Consider the following 8,422-nt stretch of genomic DNA (forward strand, 5'->3'; position numbering starts at 1 on the left):
AGTATTGTTAAAGTGATTACATACTATCAATATGAAAAAGTCGTCATACGAAAATCGTGGTATCATGTTCTTTCACAAAGGACATGTGATCTGCAAAGATGCGCTGTGGCATATTGGCAGTGTGAGCAGGGACACCATCTTGCTACCGGGCAAATTCGTCATCAGGGAAGTTATACTGTCAATATCAATCTGTTTCATCCATAGGCAGAGTTTGTAATGGGTTCTAGGATTTTACCAAATTTTATTTATTTACATACTAAGTATATCAAATATACATGTTCATTTTATATGTCTTGAGGGTGAGGGAGGCTTGCCCCTCCCACAAACTCCCCCAATGGTTTGTCGATGTTTTAAAAATGCCACGGACGACTTTTTAAGCGATTTTCGATTTTTGTAATCTCCGAGATCATATGTAATGGAAATTATATATTCAAATAAAGCGCTGTTTGTCTACTTTTTAAGTATGGTGAAAGTGTTAAAATTGACATACCTACATAATCTCTGGATATAACTATTTTAATCATAGATAAATAGCTACCTGACACATGATGTTATATGTATATACGAAAAGTATATGTACATTGAATTTAACAGCTGTTAAATATGTTCGAAGCTTCTCTAACTAAATGATGATATAACAGTATGGTCTATTTTAAGAATTTAATCGAATACAAAATACCTATTTGAAAATTGGATTAAATTCATATTTCTATCCAACACACAAATTTTTAAGGCCATATCTAAAGGATTTTTGTGATGACTAATTATGAACTGACACTTTGCAACAGTTTTTTAGAGCCATTATATTTTATAAAAATTCTTTAAATACTTACCTACATATGACAAGTCAGGTTGTATTGTACTTAGATTTTCAGATCTGGAGGCGAAGGGAACCTATTTTGGCTTTAAATCCCATAATGCAATCTAATTGATATCATATCTCACTATCTTTTCTTTAAAAATATAATTCTTAAAAAGATCCAAAATCAGATGGTTGTTAGTCCATTATGTCCAGATATGAGACTAATCTTCAATACAATAGATAATTGTTAGAACATGAATGAGACATATTATAGAGTTCAACCAATTAACGTATAGAACATTGATAAGGAACAAAAGTAGTAAAAACTACATTGTAAATTTTTATATTAGTTAGATAACACCATGATTTTCTATTTTTTTAAGAGGCCTTGGACCTCAAACTCATAATAATTTACATATAATTTCTTTTTAATAAATAATTGTATTAGCTTCTTAAACACAAATATAGAACTAAAATATAGAATGAGGTCCCGTACACACGGAGACGTTTTAAGCAGAACTCCTCTAAATGTGGATTCGAAACTGTTTTAATCCGAATAATACAGATATGTTTTGAAAACGTATCCGTGTGGAGTTTTCCTCCTTACGATAGGTTTGCTGAAAAAATAACAAAGTAAATTGCATGACTTCAAGTTCAGAAAATTTGCAATCATATGTAAGGATTTAATTTAGAATCATACATTAAATGTTAGTGAAATTGTATAACTGCATTTAATTAATTAAAACTCTGGGAATATGATTCTATATTGTTTCTAAAGAAGAGATCTATATAAAGAAAAAACTAATGTTAAAGATTAGAAAAGGAAAAACGGTTGTTGCATGTACTCTTTTTTCTTTTTTAATCAGTCATGTGGGTGTTAACATCTACCCTTAAAAAAGAATTCTCGCTTTTCTTTGATGTAAATACTTTTTAAAAATTTAAATAAAATAAATATATATGAATTTAAGTATTATCATAATATTTTACGTACATTAATGAAATTTTAAATGTTGAAGGTTCTCCTCTTTATGACAGTATTTCATTTTCTCGCCCTCAAAATCACATAAAAGGCTGCTCCTATTCAAATTCAGTAATACCAAATGCCTCGACCCGCCTTCTCCTTGTGCTTTTATACAAATTACATCTCTGATTATGCCAGATCCCCCAGTTAAAACCATAGGGAAGGAGTAATTAGGAATATCGCTCTTTTGCGCAGTAGTATTCTACAGTTGTTCTGAAGAGGATGGTCGAGGATATAATACTCCCTATTGTTGACACATACGTTCATTATATAGCAACACATTATTATTATTAAGTAGTTTGAGCTGGGCGTGAATTATTACATTTGGGGGAAAACTGTTTTGACTTATTGGCCAACAAGTATCATGATGCTAATAATGAATAAAACTAATGTGTAAAGGTTTTAACTTGATAAATTATTGTATAAGGACTAAAGGATACCCCAGCAAGTTGACTTTCTTCAATTTCTAACAAGTTTCTTAGAGTTGGTCTCCAGTACTTTCGAGGAATAACAACCAATTAGGCTTGCATTAGCTACGACTTTTTGTGCGGGTATCCTTATGAGTTATAACACATTTTGTGAATGTACAACCTTGGAGTAATTTTTTCATGTTAATTAATTTTCTTCTGGAATTCAAGTTTTAGCTTAATTTCATCACCATTTTTTTTTTTATGTAAATATTATATTAGTGTTTGAAGTCTAAAAGTAGCCTGAGGTAATTTGACTCACGCTATTCGGAGCAACTTGGGACATTATTTTTTTTTAAAAGGAGAGAAAAGAATATTATTTCTGAGTTGAGAGCGGTACCTGAACCTTAATCATGAAAAGGCTGTAGAGTATAAAAGGATATATTTATTACATTAAATTTGGTTTCAAATATACCAATAAACAGTATTTTTTCTAATATTATTTATCGATAAAAACTACTGTTGCAATTTGCTTCATAGATGGGCAGTTTGACACACAACATTACCAACATTGGTAATACAGTTGAAGTACAATAACCTATGTTAGGAAATTGGCACCTGTATTAGCCGATCATATCGCGGATATATTCTTAGAATAATCACGGAAGACTTATATATAGGTACAGTCATATATTTATATATTAAATCTGGTAAGACAAATCTTAAATAAAAACAAATAATTAAATACAAACACTATGTCTCAAAATAAATGGTACATTGAATAAATACATAGTGCAAAAAATATATATTTCTATTTAGCTTACAATCTTAGAACCTTAGCTACGAAAATATAGAATTAATTATATTTTGAAGAGTCCCCAGAAGAATGTTGTTCCACTCTCTTGTTAGAATTTTCTCCAACTCTTTCAAATTTCGAGGACCAGTAGACAGACTATCAAGCTTGTCTTTCAAAATTGACCAAAGATTTTCAATCAGGTTGATGTTTTGGCTATTGCCTGGTACATCCCCTTATCCCTAAGCTGAAGATTTTGGTCTTTGAGGCATGATTCAGTTATAGCAGCAGTGTGGACAGGAGCACCATCGTGTTGAAAGTCACATCAGACCTCCTGTGAACCAGTTTTTTTGATGAAATTGGACCAGTAGTTTTTTATATGGTCACAATTGGTTACAAGTTGACCTTCCAATATATCTAAGAAATAGCTATGAGCTGTCAAGCGAAAGCTTTGAGGCGTTATGTGAAGGTCAGAGAGCCCAGAAGATGACATTGCTCCCCAGACTTGAATTCCTTGAGATTTCTTAACAGTCTCAAAACGGAACATTTCTCCATTCTCGACCAAAAAACGACGACCCAATTTTCTGTAGCTTTGACGCCTTTTCGCCAAAGATTTGGAAATAATAATTTTTGCCTTGATGCTAAGAATTTTCTTCTCTCCCATTTCACTAGCAACCTTTTTGATTGATGATCCAGCCTTTATTCCACCCACAGCCTCTGATCTGACCTTCAAATCAAAATACAGGACTAGGCTCGGACTTTAATATTTTCACCTCTACTTTTGAACTATAAATGAGCCGTACTGCTGGACTATGTAGTTATAAACAGTGTTTGTATTCAAATTTGTTTTTAGTGTACTTTCGAAACTTTTTAATACAACAAGTATATCTGTTCGAATTAACAGGAGACAAATAGGCTGATTAATCAATGTACCATTTATTTTGAGACATAGTGTATAGATTACAGGGCCAAAAATTGAATATTGTTTTGAACTTTGAAAAATAAATCAGGTATCCCTAATCCAAATATATATAATGTCGTACATTTTAAGATTTAAATAATTGTATTAATTCAAATGACTTTTTCAGGAAGCATACATGTCATAAGGACCTTAGAAAAGAGATTGCTTATATATATTTTTTTTAAATTATTTATAAATCCCATTATTCAAAATATTACATTCCCATATCCGCAGACGACGGAATAGAATAAATTTAGACAGACCAATATTCGAATATTTGTTGATGGATTAGCATTTATACAATACAACAACCGAGTAACTTCTACAAATTGAATAATAAATCAAAAAGTTAATATCGTAACAACTGGCATCCTAAAGAAAAGTAACTTTAGAGTACAGCAAAAGATATTTATTAATTTATAATTAATTAATCTATAAATTGATGTCACTACTCTTGAATTCTTTTTCTATTTTACGTTTATTTATTTGGAAACGAGAAACACTTAACTAACTAGGCACACATTTTCGAGTGCTAACAAAAGTAGAGCCTTAATTAAAGAGATATCCACGAATTAATAGTAGTACACGTGTGTTGATTTAACTTAATAAGACAATCAATTCTCTCAATAGTGAGAATTTAGTGACAACTCACAGAATAGTTTTGTCATTCAAACATATCATGCGATTCTTGGTATCACTGTGTGTTTTCTTCTTTGTGACTCGGGAATCCGACTCAGATGAACTACCTGTAAGTATGTACTCAGGGGCGTCCACAAATATTTATTATTATTGTTTTTTGGATTTTTTTTTTGAAAAACAAATCAACATTTTTTGGAAAAAAGTTTAAAAAAAAAAAAAATTCAAAAATCCACAGTTGTTCACAGAAGATGAAAGATTTGGGAAAAAATTAAAGATATTAAATTTTCTAGTAAAAAGCAAACATTCCTGATTTTTCTTTTCTTGGGGGGGGAGGGGGTGAACTACCACCCTGCAGCCCACATCTTCCGGACGTCCCTGGTAAGTTATACGGAAACCGCAACATGTAATGAAAACTCAAAATATTTAATGTCTGCAGATGAAAAAATGCCCAGTGATCTGAAAAATTCCGCAAGAGTCAAAACTTCACATTATATTAAAAATCCAAAAGGTAAACAAAAGTTTCGTGTTTGGGAGGAAGAGAATCAAAACATGGTCGTCATCAAGGAGAAGACACACAGCCTCAACTTTGTTCTTTTTCCTCAATCCTTGGAATGCTTCTTTTTAGAAGTTGACACGGGTTCAATAGCAAATATTGAATATAGTGTCCGCTCTGTCAACATTAACGATGGCTCCTATAGCTACCTCACTGCAATCATATATGGAGAACATGGAGCACAATTAGATCGCTTTGAAAGCTTACGAAATGGATTTTTCGAATATGAATCCCATTCAGAGCACGATTTAAAAATTTGTTTCTCCAACAATGGGAAAGGATCCCGACTCGTGGTTCTTTTGGATGTCCTAACTCTCAAGCAAAAGGTAGAACCGATGAGAGAAATTAATTTTGGTGCAAAATCCCTCGAGAAAATTGTTTTCAATCTCTTCCGGACAGAACATCAAATCTTTTTATTAAAAGTGCGCCGCACTGTAGATTTTGAGCGATTGCAAGCAATCACACACATGATTGATTATAGGAGTTGCCTCTATATTACAATGGTTGCAATTGTTGGGGTTATTCAAGTAACTTTACATAGACGGTTCTTCTCCAAGGCCTCCAATGTACGTGTTTAATGTCACAAAATATAATGTATTATTGACAAATTGTTAATCAAGTAATATTTTTATAATGTAATATTTCTTTGTAAAACAGTTGGGAATTTATCCCAAGAAAAAAAATAGAGAAAAACAGAAGGCAATCCTCCTTAAAATTAATTCACAACATTAGGTAAAAAGGTTAGGATCATATAATTAAAATCATTTATTTCCAATGTTGTAATGTATGTATGTACAGGTAATTCGTTATAATTTTTTTATATGTTGAGTAAAAGAAGGATAAAAGCCTCTTTTTATAGAACCTTTTGTATCTAATTCCATGATTGAAAGAAAAATAATTATAAGAAGTCAAAGAATCGTTTAAAGAGTATTTTTAATACCATCCAGTCATTCTAATTATTATCATTTACAATAATGTAAATATAATTATTTGTTATTCAGAGAAAAGTTGGGATAAATACTGAAGCACTAATTAATTCTTATATTTTTATACAACCATTGGGTTAACAATTAATGTCGTTATGAACGACTATTAAATATAATTTTAGTTGAAGAAAGTTTTGTATAAGATGATAAATATAAAATAATTATCCTTCACTTGACATCATTTTTATTTGTCAACATAGAGTAGAAATTTTCATGATTAATGAAATAAAGTTATTTATATATATGTATCTGAGTACAATATACATATTAATATGTACCACATGCATGCTCTTTCCTAAGGTGGTATAAGTAACATACATAGAGGTTATGTACTGACTCTTATGCCAGGGTAATCCATTGTCATAAAGACTTCACATTCAAATAAAGTAAAGTTATTAAGTAAAGGGCTTTAAGATCAAATAAGCACCGGCAATTTTGTTATTACGTAGCTGCCTGATGGTGTTTCTTTTTTGACTGGCAGAAACGCTGTTATATCAACAAACTTTAGCGAAATTTTGGTCATCATGGCGACAGCTGCTTCAGATGTTAACACTATTTATTTTACAGAGGAGAAACAGTCTTGCACCGTGACAATAATTTTTGTCCACATCAACATGGAGATTTCAAATGGGGATGTCTTAAATGTAACTGGTGCCCTACTCCAGTCTGTGAAAAAGACTTATAAGATTCGTATGTTTCTGCCGCAGAAATACTTTTATGAATACGGAGAGCATTTTCATGGCCATAAGCTTAGCATTGTACATATTTGAAATTATAACCAAATTTGTATTTTTTGAATGGTATATTTATGGCATCTTCGGCTGCCATTTGGTGAGTAGTTTCCTCAGCAAATAAAGATTGATTGCTTTACAAATTAATAATTATTTTTTGCTGAATACCGTTTTTCCAAATTTCTTAATAAAAATGGCTTATCAATAAAATTACTACATATATCATCATATTTTTCATGTAAATAATTTCGTATTTCACGCCCTTTGTTTAAACTAAGTATATCTTGTTCATTGTTGGTTACATCGGATCATGCAATAAAGTGTTGTAAAGTTGTTAATGTATTCTACAAACACTTGGTCAGTATTTTGCTTGGCCGTTTCAGTCGTGAATTACCGTGCGTCAAGTATGGATATCTCAAAGGAATAAATTTGCCATATTTTATATTTCTACTATATGAAAGGGAAAAACGCGTCCAATGCAACCAAGAATATTTGCGATACATACGGGACCAATACTCTTTCAGTTTGTGTTGCGCAGCAGTGGTTCGAGCAAGTTTGTTCTGGTGTAGTTGAGATGAATGATCCGATAGCCACTGGAAGAACTGTTATCGAATGATGAAAAATATCGAGATGGACCTTCATATTAGCAGTCGTAGCATCGCTCAGGAGCGGAACATAGATTATGATACCGTTTATAACTATTTTCAGAAGATTGGATACAAAAAGAAATGGTGAGTAGTAGAAGAATCGTGTTTCATTAAGGCAAAGCTAGGCCACACACATCTTTGATGACGCGTAAGAAGCTCTGGGAGCTCGGATGGGAAGTTCTTATACCTCAACTCTATATTCTGGAACTAGCACCAAGTGACTAATACCTGCTCTTGTCTATGTCCAACGCTCTGGGGCGAACACATTTGGCATCAATAGAGGCCTGTGAACATTGGTTGTCCTAGTTTTTTGCCAATAGCGACAAAGGCTATATGAAGTTGGATTCTCGTTGTCATCGAACAAAATGGGTCATACTTGGATTATTGTTAGAATTCTTACAAAGCATTCAATACAGCTGAAAATACAAAATTACTTCTTCCATACCTAATTTGAGTTATAGAAAAGAAGAAGGTAATGTTATGAGGACTTAAGTACCTAAAATGCTTTTCTTGTGTAATTTCTGGAAATACTTTAAACGTTGTAACAAATATTATGTCTAATCATATCGTTACATTTATTTTATCTCACAATCTCTTCCCCGAAAAAAGGCCTCAAATCAATTGGTTGTTAAGTAATTCACAGGTTCGACCTATTTTGGTCTCAGGTTTTTTTTTTTTTTTGTAAAAGTATCAATTTGACTATTTGAATTTAATAATAAATGGAGGCTTATGTAATAAAAGTAAGACAAATGTTGATAAATGGCCTCTTGAACTTATAATATGTCATTGAAGTTATTTCTCAGTTCCTTCTACTGCATTTGTAGCGGGTGCACTTGAGCCTTTTCTCACAGGTTTCTTGTATCATAAGTTCCATATACATAT

The 8,422-nt window shown here is 31.9% G+C and overlaps 1 long non-coding RNA gene across 1 annotated transcript; it reads left to right on the plus strand.

Annotated features, from left to right (window-relative positions):
• Positions 1 to 4,523: 4,523 nt before the first annotated feature.
• Positions 4,524 to 6,094, plus strand: LOC121129644 (uncharacterized). Its single transcript, XR_011783619.1, has 2 exons — positions 4,524 to 4,732; positions 4,914 to 6,094. It is a non-coding gene; the product is annotated as an uncharacterized lncRNA (long non-coding RNA).
• Positions 6,095 to 8,422: the final 2,328 nt, after the last annotated feature.

The sequence above is a fragment of the Lepeophtheirus salmonis genome, chromosome 14 (genome assembly GCF_016086655.4).
Source record: "Lepeophtheirus salmonis chromosome 14, UVic_Lsal_1.4, whole genome shotgun sequence".
Taxonomy (NCBI): Eukaryota; Metazoa; Arthropoda; class Copepoda; order Siphonostomatoida; family Caligidae; genus Lepeophtheirus; species Lepeophtheirus salmonis.